Raw genomic sequence first — 14,062 nt, forward strand, 5'->3', positions numbered from 1 at the left:
TTTTGGTAACAGTGGGTTTGGGTTTTCGCTGTCCGGTATCTTGGTAACAGTGGCTTTGGGTTTTTGCTGTCCGGTATCTTGGTAACAGTGGGTTTGGGTTTTTGCTGTCCGGTATCTTGGTAACAGTGGGTTTGGGTTTTCGCTGTCCGGTATTTTGGTAACAGTGGGTTTGGGTTTTGCTGTCCGGTATTTTGGTAACAGTGGGTTTGGGTTTTCGCTGTCCGGTATCTTGGTAACAGTGGGTTTGGGTTTTCGCTGTCCGGTATCTTGGTAACAGTGGGTTTGGGTTTTCGCTGTCCGGTATCTTGGTAACAGTGGGTTTGGGTTTTTGCTGTCCGGTATTTTGGTAACAGTGGGTTTTGGTTTTCGCTGTCCGGTATCTTGGTAACAGTGGCTTTGGGTTTTTGCTGTCAGGTATCTTGGTAACAGTGGGTTTGGGTTTTTGCTGTCCGGTATCTTGGTAACAGTGGGTTTGGGTTTTCGCTGTCCGGTATTTTGGTAACAGTGGGTTTGGGTTTTCGCTGTCCGGTATCTTGGTAACAGTGGGTTTGGGTTTTCGCTGTCCGGTATCTTGGTAACAGTGGGTTTGGGTTTTCGCTGTCCGGTATCTTGGTAACAGTGGCTTTGGGTTTTTGCTGTCCGGTATCTTGGTAACAGTGGGTTTGGGTTTTTGCTGTCCGGTATCTTGGTAACAGTGGGTTTGGGTTTTCGCTGTCCGGTATCTTGGTAACAGTGGGTTTGGGTTTTCGCTGTCCGGTATTTTGGTAACAGTGGGTTTGGGTTTTTGCTGTCCGGTATTTTGGTAACAGTGGGTTTGGGTTTTCGCTGTCCGGTATCTTGGTAACAGTGGGTTTGGGTTTTCGCTGTCCGGTATCTTGGTAACAGTGGGTTTGGGTTTTCGCTGTCCGGTATCTTGGTAACAGTGGGTTTGGGTTTTCGCTGTCCGGTATTTTGGTAACAGTGGGTTTGGGTTTTCGCTGTCCGGTATCTTGGTAACAGTGGCTTTGGGTTTTTGCTGTCCGGTATCTTGGTAACAGTGGGTTTGGGTTTTCGCTGTCCGGTATCTTGGTAACAGTGGGTTTGGGTTTTCGCTGTCCGGTATTTTGGTAACAGTGGGTTTGGGTTTTCGCTGTCCGGTATTTTGGTAACAGTGGGTTTGGGTTTTCGCTGTCCGGTATCTTGGTAACAGTGGGTTTGGGTTTTCGCTGTCCGGTATCTTGGTAACAGTGGGTTTGGGTTTTCGCTGTCCGGTATCTTGGTAACAGTGGCTTTGGGTTTTTGCTGTCCGGTATCTTGGTAACAGTGGGTTTGGGTTTTTGCTGTCCGGTATCTTGGTAACAGTGGGTTTGGGTTTTCGCTGTCCGGTATTTTGGTAACAGTGGGTTTGGGTTTTCGCTGTCCGGTATTTTGGTAACAGTGGGTTTGGGTTTTCGCTGTCCGGTATCTTGGTAACAGTGGGTTTGGGTTTTCGCTGTCCGGTATCTTGGTAACAGTGGGTTTGGGTTTTCGCTGTCCGGTATCTTGGTAACAGTGGGTTTGGGTTTTTGCTGTCCGGTATTTTGGTAACAGTGGGTTTGGGTTTTCGCTGTCCGGTATCTTGGTAACAGTGGGTTTGGGTTTTTGCTGTCCGGTATCTTGGTAACAGTGGGTTTGGGTTTTTGATGTCCGGTATCTTGGTAACAGTGGGTTTGGGTTTTCGCTGTCCGGTATTTTGGTAACAGTGGGTTTGGGTTTTTGCTGTCCGGTATTTTGGTAACAGTGGGTTTGGGTTTTCGCTGTCCGGTATCTTGGTAACAGTGGGTTTGGGTTTTCGCTGTCCGGTATCTTGGTAACAGTGGGTTTGGGTTTTCGCTGTCCGGTATCTTGGTAACAGTGGCTTTGGGTTTTCGCTGTCCGGTATCTTGGTAACAGTGGGTTTGGGTTTTCGCTGTCCGGTATCTTGGTAACAGTGGGTTTGGGTTTTCGCTGTCCGGTATCTTGGTAACAGTGGGTTTGGGTTTTCGCTGTCCGGTATCTTGGTAACAGTGGCTTTGGGTTTTTGCTGTCCGGTATCTTGGTAACAGTGGGTTTGGGTTTTCGCTGTCCGGTATCTTGGTAACAGTGGGTTTGGGTTTTCGCTGTCCGGTATCTTGGTAACAGTGGGTTTGGGTTTTCGCTGTCCGGTATATTGGTAACAGTGGGTTTGGGTTTTCGCTGTCCGGTATCTTGGTAACAGTGGGTTTGGGTTTTCGCTGACCGGTATCTTGGTAACAGTGGGTTTGGGTTTTCGCTGTCCGGTATTTTGGTAACAGTGGGTTTGGGTTTTCGCTGTCCGGTATTTTGGTAACAGTGGGTTTGGGTTTCGCTACTCTTGTGTTTTGGTGACAGTGGGTTTGGGTTTTCGTTGTCCGGTATTTTGGTAACAGTGGGTTTGGGTTTTCGCTGTCCGGTATCTTGGTAACAGTGGGTTTGGGGTTTTGTTGTGCCTGTGTTTTGGTAACAGTGGGTTTGGGTTTTGTTGCGCCTGTGTTTTGGGCTTCAACCATGTTTGTCCCTGTTACTGTGCTTGAGGACATTAAAGCGTTTTTTCCCGTCTACCTTCTGCTCTCTGCGTCTGACTCCACACCCATCACTCTCCCGACTTTACAATATCGATGTTTTGCGGCTACAGATGGCCTGTAGATGTTTTGCAGCTACAGATGGCCTGTAGATGTTTTGCGGGCTACAGATGGCCTGTAGATGTTTTGCGGCTACAGATGGCCTGTAGATGTTTTGCGGCTACAGATGGCCTGTAGATGTTTTGCGGCTACAGATGGCCTGTAGATGTTTTGCAGCTACAGATGGCCTGTAGATGTTTTTGCGGCTACAGATGGCCGGTAGATGTTTTGCGGCTACAGATGGCCTGTAGATGTTTTTGCGGCTATAGATGGCCTGTAGATGTTTTTGCGGCTACAGACGGTCTATAGATGTTTTGCGGCTACAGACGGCCTGTAGATGTTTTTGCGGCTACAGATGGCCTGTAGATGTTTTGCAGCTACAGACGGTCAGTAGATGTTTTTGCGGCTCCAGATGGCCTGTAGATGTTTTGCGGCTACAGATGGCCTGTAGATGTTTTTGCGGCTACAGATGGCCGGTAGATGTTTTGCGGCTACAGATGGCCTGTAGATGTTTTTGCGGCTACAGATGGCCTGTAGATGTTTTGCGGCTACAGATGGCCTGTAGATGTTTTTGCGGCTACAGATGGCCGGTAGATGTTTTGCGGCTACAGATGGCCTGTAGATGTTTTTGCGGCTACAGATGGCCTGTAGATGTTTTGCGACTACAGATGGCCTGTAGATGTTTTGCGGCTACAGATGGCCTGTGGATGTTTTGCGGCTACAGATGGCCTGTAGATGTTTTTGCGGCTACAGACGGCCTGTAGATGTTTTGCGGCTACAGATGGCCTGTAGATGTTTTGCGGCTACAGATGGCCTGTAGATGTTTTTGTGGCTACAGACGGCTATATAGATGTTTTTGCGGCTACAGATGGCCTGTAGATGTTTTGCGGCTACAGATGGCCTGTAGATGTTTTTGTGGCTACAGACGGCTATATAGATGTTTTTGCAGTTACAGACAGCTATATAGATGTTTTTGCAGTTACAGACAGCTATATACAGTGGGGCAAAAAAAGTATTTAGTCAGCCACCAATTGTGCAAGTTCTCCCACTTATAAAGATGAGAGAGGCCTGTAATTTTCATCATAGGTACAATTCCACTATGACAGACAAACTGAGGAAAGAAAATCCAGAAAATCACATTGATTTTTAATGAATTTATTTGCAAATACTTATTTTCCACCATAATTTGCAAATAAATTCATTAAAAATCAATGTGATTTTCTGGATTTTTAAAAATAATTTTGTCTGTCATAGATGAAGTGAACCTATGATGAAAATTACAGGCCTCTCTCATCTTTTTAAGTGGGAGAACTTGCACAATTGGTGGCTGACTAAATACTTTTTTGCCCCACTGTAGATGTTTTTTTGCAGTTACTGGTGGCTATATAGCTGTTTTTTGCAGTTACAGGTGGCTATATTGATGTTTTTTTGAGGTTACCGACGCTATGTAGATGTTTTTTGCAGTTACAGACGGCTATATAGATGTTTTTTTGCGACTACAGACGGCTATATAGATGGTGGATTCAGAAACATACACTGCTCAAAAAAATAAAGGGAACACTTAAACAGCACAATGTAACTGCCAATCACACTTCTGTGAAATCAAACTGTCCACTTAGGAAGCAACACTGATTGACAATAAATTTCACATGCTGTTGTGCAAATGGAATAGACAACAGGTGGAAATTATAGGCAATTAGCAAGACACCCCCAATAAATGAGTGGTTCTGCAGGTGATAACCACAGACCACTTCTCAGTTCCTATGCTTCCTGGCTGATGTTTTGGTCACTTTTGAATGCTGGCGGTGCTTTCACTCTAGTGGTAGCATGAGATGGAGTCTACAACCCACACAAGTGGCTCAGGTTGTGCAGTTCATCCAGGATGGCACATCAATGCGAGCTGTGGCAAGAAGGTTTGCTGTCTCTGTCAGCGTAGTGTCCAGAGCATGGAGGCGCTACCAGGAGACAGGACAGTACATCAGGAGACGTGGAGGAGGCCGTAGGAGGGCAACAACCCAGCACCAGTACCGCTAACCTCCGCCTTTGTACATCCTCCAGCATGACCGGTTTGGCGGTGGGTCAGTCATGGTGTGGGGTGGCATTTCTTTGGGGGCCGCACAGCCCTCCATGTGCTTGCCAGAGGTAGCCTGACTGCCATTAGGTACCGAGATGAGATCCTCTGACCCCTTGTGAGACCATATGCTGGTGCGGTTGGCCCTGGGTTCCTCCTAATGCAAGTCAATGCTAGACCTCATGTGGCTGGAGTGTGTCAGCAGTTCCTGCAAGAGGAAGGCATTGATGCTATGGACTGGCCCGCCCGTTCCCCAGACCTGAATCCAATTGAGCACATCTGGGACATCATGTCTCGCTCCATCCACCAATGCCACGTTGCACCACAGACTGTCTAGGAGTTGGCGGATGCTTTAGTCCAGGTCTGGGAGGAGATCCCTCAGGAGACCATCCGTCACCTCATCAGGAGCATGCCCAGGCGTTGTTGGGAGGTCATACAGGCACGTGGAGGCCACACACACTACTGAGCCTCATTTTGACTTGTTTTAAGGACATTACATCAAAGTTGGTGTGTGGTTTTCCACTTTAATTTTGAGTGTGATTCCAAATCCAGACCTCCATGGGTTGATAAATTTGATTTCCATTTATCATTTTTCTGTGATTTTGTTGTCAGCACATTCAACTATGTAAAGAAAAAAGTATTTAATAAGAATATTTCATTCATTCAGATCTAGGATGTGTTATTTTAGTGTTCCCTTAATTTTTTTGAGCAGTGTATTAACCTGTATAGTGATTTAATCTGCATCAGCACCCTGTTGAATGCTGTTATGTGGGTAGAGCGAGAGCGAGAGAAAGCAGGCATTCACATCATGTTAATAAAAAATAGGCAGCGGACCGTTTGGCCCAGGGCACTGTGCTCTTTGAGCTGTGTGCTGTGCCTGATGCAGGAATGACATCGGACTGGTTTGAGAGCAGCAGTCCAGAGGCCTGTGCTAAGAATGAGTCACCTCCAATACATGCCAAAGCAGTCCTTTGCATGTGTTCAATTACATCTCTGCTATAGGCCTCAGCCTAAAACGTTTTGTTTTACTGCATTACGGGTGTTACTTCCTGTACGTAATGTAGTTAGGTAACTTTGGTGAAGAGAATGTATTAATGTAGTCTGTATATGCAGATAAGGTACATAAAACAAAACATTAAGTTTGAATGAAAAGAGTTGTATTGCAAAGAAACTGTACAAATTTGTTTATTGTATAGTTAATGTACAATAGTAGGTCTACATCATTATAAATGCATGGTGTCTGTGCAACTTACTATATAACCTATTAAGTGTGACCAAATTATGACATTTTAGTAGACACTCTTATCCAGAGCGACTTACAGGAGCAATTGGAGTTAAGTGCTTTGCTCAAGGGCATATCAACAGATTTTTTTTCAACTAATCAGCTTGGGGATTCAAACCAGCGACCTTTCGGTTACTGGCCCAATATTCTTTATTTTTTTATTTTTTTTTAATACCCCTTTTTCTCCCCAATTTCGTGGTGTCCAATTGTTGTAGTAGCTACTATCTTGTCTCATCGCTACAACAAGCTCGGGAGAGACGAAGGTTGAAAGTCATGCATCCTCCGATACACAACCCAACCTAGCCGCACTGCTTCTTAACACAGCGCGCATCCAACCCGGAAGCCAGCCGCACCAATGTGTCGCCACAGGAGTCGCTGGTGCGCGATGAGACAAGGACATCCCTACCGACCAAGCCCTCCCTAACCCGGACGACGCTAGGCCAATTGTGGGTCGCCCCATGGACCTCCCGGTCGCGGCCGGTTACGACAGAGGCTGGGCGCGAACCCAGAGTCTCTGATGGCACAGCTGGCACAGCGCCCTTAACCACTGCGCCACCCGGGAGGCCCTGGCCCAACACTCTTAACCACTAGGCTACCTGCTGCTCCATGTCCCTTTCCCAAGAGCGACATTATTCTGTGAGATTATTTGTGTGTCATTTCTGGTCCCCCCCCAAAAAAATGCTGTTTAAATATCCTAAGTATGATTTAACTGATCAAATACGTTCTAGATCTATGTCAAAGGTCACAAAGTTCAGTAAGAAATAGGAAAGTGAATAGTGTTTGGGGATAATGGGATAATGCTACATTTGTTATTAGGAAGTGATCATGATATTTCAGGGAATAACTGAGGTCAGTATGTGAGATGCTCTAGTTCACAGATCTGACTGCCACCTGTCACTTGTCTTGTAGATCGGTTACTTAGATTGTCCACTAGATGGCAATCTTATCCTAGAATGACATAGGATAGTTAAGCAACAAGGCCCGAAGAGGTGTGGTACATGGCCAATATACCACGGCTAAGGGCTCTTCTTACACACAACGCAACACGGAGTGCCTAGACCCAGCCCTTAGCTGTGGTATATTGGCCATATATCACAAACCCCTGAGGAGCCTTACTGCTATTATAAACTAGTTACCAAAGTCATTAGGGCAGTAAAACTAAACGTTTTGTCATACCCATGGTATACAGTCTGATATACCACAGCTGTCAGCCAATCAGAATTCAGGGCTCAAACCACCCAGTTTATAATACCAGATATACTCAACACTACACACAGTGCTGTTCCACAGGTATGTACATATAACAATTAGCTGGCTGGTTTAACTTAATGTGTCTGTTTTACCTAGTATGACCTTCGCCGACATTCAGTGAGTAGCCTTGCATTGATTGATTGCAGGGTTACCTCCTCAAACCTGTGACAGCATACAAATGACAAGATAAGAAATTGGAGGCCTGTTTTAGTTGTTGTGGTTGTTAACCTATTGCATTTTTGAGGATACTGTACATTCTATCCAGTGACTATACAGCAGGCCTGGGTTCAAATTCTATTTTAAATATTTTAAATACTTTGAACATTTGATGTAGCCTGCCTTGAGTGCCAGATAGGCATGATCTGCACTTTTGGGACTATTCTATTGCTCAATCAATCACAGATAAAGTATTTGAAATGATTTCAAATAGGATTTGAACCCATTAGTGTTGAGCGATTAACCCAAAATATTAGTTATTTTTCGTTTTTTTTTTACCAACTAGACCTAATTGACCAACATTGGTTCAATGATTTATTTATTTATTGAATCCATTGCGGTCTGAGACAGTGAGATGAGACAGTTGCTTCGTGGGGTATCTCTACCTGAAAATACATGATCTAAGATTGATAGTTGGCATTCAGCAATCATAAAAGTATGCCTTATTTACCTTGAAGAACTTCTGAAATAGTGATGTCAGACAGCATCTCTAATTTACTTTAATTGTGACCAACCTGTGATAATGTGCAGCTCAATATCTGTAACACACACAAATACAGGTCCTAAGTGTGATCTAATCAGGATTGTTTGTTAATTAGCCTACTAAACCTCATTTCCAGTAATCAGAACTGGGTGGACCAGCATAGTGCCCCTCCTCCACCTTCTTGCTTTTGTGTGATTCCTACGAGCTTTAGCTACAGCTCATCACCTTGAATGTAAATGGTGTCTCTATGTCAGAGTGGGACTGTTTTATGATTATGAAAACAACTGCTCAAGGGACAATAATTCTGCTCTAATTATCCATTGTCATATTCTGAACATGACGCGGACCCCCGGACACATCATGATGAGGATGCTGGCCTATATTTCAGTGGAAATCAGTATGGACTTGGGCCAAACAATGGAGTATCTAATTTCCCCATGCTACTGGGGCCACTGTGTTCTTGGGGACCTTCAATGCTGCAGAAATGTTTTTTGTACCCTTCCCCAGATCTGTGCCTCGACACAATTCCTTCGACCTCATGACTTGGTTTTTGCTCTGACATGCACTGTCAACTGTGGGATCTTATATAGACAGGTGTGTGCCTTTCCAAATCATGTCCAATCATTTGAATTTACCACAGGTGGACTCTAATCATGTTGTAGAAACATCTCAAGGATGATCAATGGAAACAGGATGCACCTAAGGTCAATTTCGAGTCTCATAGCAAAGGGTATGAATACTTATTTACATTTTTTTTAATATCTCCTAGATTTAGGACTGACAAACCTTGTTTATTATGCTTTTTTTTACTGTAGTTTTTGCAATTTATAAATGTGTTACTCAATATGGTTATATGGGCTTTAGTAGTAAAGGCCAAAATCTATATTTTTTCAAATGTTTATATTTTTTGGGATACCTAATGAGGTCCTAAAATTCTAAATCAAATAGCTAAATGATCCATAGTATGACCATCTTAAAACAATTCCATGTGTCAGCTTAGTACCACCTCGCCTCCCCCAACGGCTAATAAATAATACATAGTACAGTGTAAATTACAGTACAACATACATAAAATGGCTGTCTCTTCACAGTCCCCTTCGTGCAGTAAGATATTATTTTATACATTTTTTAATATGGTTTTATTTCTAGCTTGAGTTACCTGCACTGGCAGAGTTCCATGTAGTCACGGCTCTATGTAATACTGTGTGTTTCCCAGCCTCCGTTCTGGACCTGGGGACTGTGAAGAGACCTCCGGTTGTACCTTTGAGTGTCCGACCTGTGTGCCAACTGCTTGAACAGGTAGTTCGATACCTTCAACACATCAATACCTCGCACAAAGACCAATAGTGATGCAGTCAATCTCTCCTCAACTTTGAACCAGGAGAGATTGACATGCCTGTTACTGACACATTCCCTCCTTGTACATCTAAATGAAATACATGCTGCTTTGTTCTGGACCAACTGCAATTTACCTTTGTTCATCTTTGCCGCACTTGACCAAACAGCTGGGCAGTATTCCAAGTACGACAAAACTAGGGCCTGTAGAACCTGTCTGGTCGACTGAGATGTCAAGAAGGCAGAGCAACGCCCTGTCACGGACAGATCTGTTCCCATTTTAACAACCATTGAGCCTATATGTTTTGACCATGACAGCTTGCTTTCTAGGGTTACACTCAGCAATTAAGTCTCCTTAACTTGCTCAATCGCCACATTCTTCAATAACCTTTGCCCACTCTCCACGTGTGAGGGTACACACTGTCCTCTAGTCTTTTTTCATCTCTTCCACACCCACTTTGCTGAACTTAAAACTACAGTCTTTCCTTATTTGGTACATTATACATGAATATGAAGACTCAGCATTTGTTGTTTGCATGTCCTGTGTAAATTTGCTAATCTTGTCAACAAAAAAGTGATTAAACTGGTTGGCAATATCAAAGGGTTTTGATTTAAACAAGCCATTTGCCTCAATGAAGGATGGCGCCGAGTTTGCTTTTATGCCTTGAATTTCATTTAAAGTACTCCAGAACTTTTTACAATTGTTCTTTATATCATTTATCTTTGTTCCACAGTAAAGTTCCTTCTTATTTTTGTTTAGTTTAGTTACGTGATTTCTAAATGTACTGTATTTTTGCCAGTCTGCTATGTTGTCAGACTTATTTGCTATTCTCTTTGCCTCATCGCTCTCATCCATGCAGTTTTACAATGCATCGTCTCTCCATGGGGATTTGGCAGTTCCAACAATCCGTTTCTTGATGGGTGCATGCCTATCAAGTGACTCCTAAGTGGCGCAGCGGTCTAAGACACTGCATCTCAGTGCTAGAGGCATCACTACAGGCCCTGGATCAATTCCAGGCTGTATCAATTCCAGGCTGTATCACAACTGACCGTGATTGGGAGTACCATAGGGTGACGCACAAATTGGCTCAGTGTCGTCCGTGGTAGGCTGTCATTGTAAATAAGAATTTGTTCTTAACTGACTTGTCTAGTTAAATAAAATATCAGCAACAGAAGAAGCATTTTCATAAACGCTTAAAGTGTAGTGTCAGGCTGTTCCTTAGAACAACAAATATTTTTCACTTATTCGACAGGAATCATTGCAAAACCTCTTGTATTATCGTTACTACACAACTTTAGGTCCGGTCTTTGGAATATTTTTTTTCTAAATATGTCTATATTATGATCACTACATCTGGTGGGTGTACACTGCTTTAGTGAAGAGGCGACTCCAGGATGCTGGCCTTCTAGGCAGAGTTGCAAAGAAAAAGCCATATCTCAGATTGTCCAATAAAAAAAAAAAAGATTAAGATGGGCAAAAGAACACAGACACTGGACAGAGGAACTCTGCCTAGAAGGCCAGCATCCCGGAGTCGCCTCTTCACTGTTGACGTTGAGACTGGTGTTTTGCAGGTACTAATTAATGAAGGTGCCAGTTGAGGACTTGTGAGGCGTCTGTTTCTCAAACTAGACACTAATGTAGTTGTCCTCTTGCTCAGTTGTGCACCCGGGCCTCCCTCTCCTCTTTCTATTCTGGTTAGGGCCAGTTTGCGCTGTTCTGTGAAGGGAGTAGTACACAGTGTTGTACGAGATCTTCAGTTTCTTGGCAATTTCTCACATGGAATAGCCTTCATTTCTCAGAACAAGAATAGACTGATGAGTTTCAGAAGAAAGATCTTTGTTTCTGGCCATTTTGAGCCTGTATTTGAACCCACAAATGCTGATGCTCCAGATACTCAACTTGTCTAAAAACAGTACTTTGTTGAAGCACCTTCGGCAGCGATTACAGCCTCGAGTCTTCTTGGGTATGATGCTACAAGTTTGGCACACCTGTAATTGAGGAGTTTCTCCCATTCTTCTCTGCAGATCCTCTTAGCCTGTGTCAGGTTGGATGGGGAGCGTTGCTGCATAGCTATTTTCAGGTCTCTCTAGAGATGTTCGATCAGGTTCAAGTCCGGGCTCTGGCTGGGCCACTCAAGGACATTCAGAGACTTTTCCCTAAGCCACTCCTACGTTGTCTTGGCTGTGTGCTGTCATGACGTTGGCCTGGGGGGTAGGTTTATGACAGTCATAAATACCTCTTTCCCCCCTTTTCCTCTCTCTACCCTACTGATGTTACATTTGCAAAACCATTGGTTAACAGAGATTCTGGGAACATCAGAAGGTGGGGGGAAATTAAATATATTCTGGCAATGCGACCAATTGAACATATGCGGTGGTACTTAATGAATATGATGTCAGTTCGGTTGTCATCTGAGACAGTCTCATCAATGATAAGATGACAAACTCTACAGTGGAAAGTCTACACATCAGAGTTATCGGATTCACATGGAATTGTTGTTCAATTTAAATGTTTGAATATGAAATTATTCGTGATGGGCTGAAATGTGATTTCAGCTTCTAAAATGTGAGATTTGGGTTTTCATAAGACAGGGTTCTGCTCAATCAGTGGCTCGCCCCTGTGAAGGGACATGGGCTATAAATGGGCTATAAAACGTTTCAAATACGCCCTCCTCTCCCTTCCTATAAAAGCCCTTGTCGACAATATATCCTCCTGTTCCGAGGATGTAGGATGACGGTCCGATGTCAGAATGGTTCAGATAATAACTACAGAATGAAGCTAACATCAGCGTGAGCTTTGGTTGTGAATGGTATGAACTTTGAACTCTTATCCACTACAGAAGTGATACCTCCTAGCCGTTAAGTTAGCAAAAGCAGATGCAACGAGTGTTAGGAAGGAACAGACAGAGTATCCCGTCTATCACCCAACGACGTTACTACAACGTATCCAACTGACAGAGACATTCTTCAAAGGACTCGGTTTGGCAACACGGCCTTCCATCTACCACCAACCTACCGAAGCGCAGCTCAGAGTAAATATTTATTGCATTTTCCTTTTCCAAATGGGCGGTAATTTAGAATGCATCAGATACTGTATTTACGATAGCACAGCTTCTCCCTGTGTCAATCAGTCTTCCCTCTCTTTCACTCAAACCCATCCCTTTTCCTTTGTGTAACAAGCTGTCATATCTGTTCCGCCCCCGCTAGGGACGTTTTCCTTTATGACGTCATTTGTAATCAAGTTATGATTTAATTATGTGTGTGTAATTAGTTAGGTATTTAGTAAATAAATAATTAAACCCAATTTTGTATTGCTGATTCAAATTGTTAGCCAGGGTTCGTGCAGATAACCAAGAATTTACAACTTTCAGATGAGACTGAAATAAGATAACGATTGATATTGACTGCTATTGATGTAAAATGTTACTATGTCTTTAAGAGTTTATTCGGAAGATAACAGCTCTATAAATATTATTTTGTGGTGCCCCGACTCTCTAGTTAATTACATTTACATGATTAGCTCAATCAGGTGATATTAATTACGGAGAAATTATTTTATAGAATAGCATGTCATATCACTTAATCCGGCATAGCCAAAGACACGACAGTGCTTAGGGTCGTTGTCCTGTTGTAAGGTGAACGTTTGCTCCAGTCTGAGGTCCTGAGCACCCTGGAGCAGGTTTCCATCAAGGATCTCTCTGTACTTTGCTCCGTTCACCTTTCCCTTGATCCTGACTAGTCACCCAGTCCCTGCCACTGAAAAACATCCCCCCCAGCATAATTCTGCCACCACCATTCTTCACCGTAGAGATGGTGCCAGGTTTCCTCCAGACGTGACGCTTGGCATTCAGGCCAAGGAGTTCAGTTTTGGTTTCATCAGACCAGAGAATCGTGTTTCTCATGGTCTGAGAGTCTTTAGGCGCTTTTTGGCAAACTCTATGAGGACTGTCAGGTGCCTTTTACTGAGGAGTGACTATCGTCTCGTCACTCTGCCATAAAGGACTGATTGGTGGAGTGCTGCCGAGTTGGTTGTCCTTCTGGAAGGTTCTCCCATCTCCACAGAGGAACTCTATCAGAGTGACCATCGGGTTCTTGGTCACCTCCCTGACCAAGGCCATTATCCTCTGATTGCTCAGTTTGGCCGGGCGGCCAGCTCTAGGAAGAGTTTCGGTGGTTCCAAACTTCTTCCATTTTAAGAATGATGGAGGGCACTGTGTTCTTTGGGACCTTCAATGCTGCAGACATTTTTTGGTTCCCTTCCCCAGATCTGTGCCTTGACACAATCCTGTCTAGGAGCTCCATGGACAATTCCTCCGACCTCATGGCTTGGTTTTTGCTCTGACGTGCACTGTCAACTGTGGGACCTTATATACACAAGTTTGTGCCTTTCCACATCATGTCCAATCAATTCAATTTACCACAGTTGTAGAAACATCTCAAGGATGATCAATGGAAACAGGGTGCACCTGAGCTCAATTTCGTGTCCCATAGCAAAGGGTCTGAATACTTATGTAAATAAGGTATTTATGTTTTTTTATACATTTGCAAAAAATTCTAAAAACCTGTTTTCACTTTGTCATTATGGGGTATTGTGTGTAGATTTGTACATTTTCGAATAAGGCTGTAACGTAACAAAATGTGGAAAAAGTCAAGGTGTCTGAATACTTTCCGAATGCACTGTATGTAAATGTGATGTTTCAGGTTTTATATACATATTTATACATATATATATATAAAAAATTGCAAAAATTCATTACAAAAGGTTATGTCATTATGGGGTATTGTGT

Source organism: Oncorhynchus nerka, linkage group LG25 (genome assembly GCF_034236695.1).
Source record: "Oncorhynchus nerka isolate Pitt River linkage group LG25, Oner_Uvic_2.0, whole genome shotgun sequence".
NCBI classification, from domain to species: domain Eukaryota; kingdom Metazoa; phylum Chordata; class Actinopteri; order Salmoniformes; family Salmonidae; genus Oncorhynchus; species Oncorhynchus nerka.